General features: G+C 39.6%; 1 non-coding gene across 1 annotated transcript; it reads left to right on the forward strand.

The window, feature by feature from the left end:
• The first annotated feature begins 1,149 nt into the window (after positions 1-1,149).
• On the forward strand, positions 1,150-1,256 carry LOC121203822 (small nucleolar RNA R71). Its single transcript, XR_005898757.1, has one exon. It is a non-coding gene; the product is annotated as a small nucleolar RNA R71 (small nucleolar RNA).
• Positions 1,257-1,480: the final 224 nt, after the last annotated feature.

The following is a 1,480-nucleotide window of genomic DNA, read 5'->3' on the forward strand; positions in this document are numbered from 1 at the left end:
TAACATCTAAACTACCAATTAAACAAGGAATCGTAAAACTCCTTGGATCTTTTAGTTTGTTGGGAAGCTTATTCTGAAGAATAGCTGAGCAAACCGTGTTCAGCTCCACATGCGACCTTTCATCTAACTTTTGTTTATTTGCTAGAAGCTCCTTTAAAAATTTGACTACGTTCGGCATCTGCAAAAGTGCTTAATAAAAGGTAGGTTAATATGTAATTTATTTAAAATTTTAAGGAATTTACCAAATTATTCGTCTGAGCTGTCTTTCCTTGTCGCATTGGGGTATGGCACACGAGGTTTATATTCTGTACTTACCGATTTTTGTTTGTTTTGGCGTACCTCATTCTTACTTTTACTTACCACTGGTTCTGGCCTTGGTTTTGCCACTAACCCTTCCTCATCATGAATGGAAATTATGTTGAGTTGCTCCCTTGGGCTAGATTCAGTGTTGCTTGGCAGGCTACCTTGTGGTCATTCAGAAATCAACTTGGCAAGCTGTCCCGTCTAAGTTTCGATCCCTAGATTTATGCATGTTGATTTTTAAGTGCCTTCTCAGTATTCTGAAATGAGTCTCTGACACAAAGATGAATTTGGTTAGCATCTCCTCAAGGTTTGGCTTTTTCTCCTACTGTTGTGGTGGTTGTTGAAAGCCTGGAGGGGGTGGTGGTTTCTGATTCCCTTGGCCTCCTCATGAAAAATTTGGGTGATTTCTCCAACCTGCATTGTAAGTATTGCTGTAAGGATTGTTTTGAGATCGAGGATTATTACCCATGTAATTTAACTGCTCGTTCTCCATGTTGAGGCCATAAGGTGGGTATTCTGAATTGCTCGATCCACCTTCATTTGCTTCGCACTGCATTACTGGGTGAACTTGTGAAGAACTAAGAAAATCATCAATTTTCTTATTCAAGAGTTCTACCTGATTAGAGAGCATGGTGACCAAATCGACGTTATAAACGCCGGTTGTTTTCGTTGGCTTTGTCCTCATGACTTGCCACTGATAGTTATTCAGTGACATCTCCTCTATAAATTCATAGGCATCTTCTGGTGTCTTATTATTGATGGTTCCTCCAACGGCTGCATCAATCATCTGCCGAGTCGAAGGATTCTAGCCATTATCAAAACGTTTGAACCTGTAGCCAAAGTGGTAACCCATGGTGAGAGCACCTTCTTAAAAGGTCCTTGTATCTCTCCCATGCATTGTAGAGTGTTTCTAAATCCATCTGCACAAAAGAAGAGATATCATTACGTAATTTAGCTATTTTAACCGCTGAAAGGATTTTAATAAGAACTTTTCGGTCATTTGTTCTCAAGTAGTGATTGACCCTCGTGGTAACGAGTTCAACCATTGTTTAGCCTTATTCCTTAATGAAAGGGGAAACAATCGAAGGCGGATGGCATCATCAGAAACGCCATTAATTTTAAAGGTATCGTAAAAATTCTAGGAAATTTGCTAAGTGAGTATTAGGATCCTCGTCCT

Source organism: Gossypium hirsutum, chromosome A07, assembly GCF_007990345.1.
Source record: "Gossypium hirsutum isolate 1008001.06 chromosome A07, Gossypium_hirsutum_v2.1, whole genome shotgun sequence".
Lineage (NCBI taxonomy): Eukaryota > Viridiplantae > Streptophyta > Magnoliopsida > Malvales > Malvaceae > Gossypium > Gossypium hirsutum.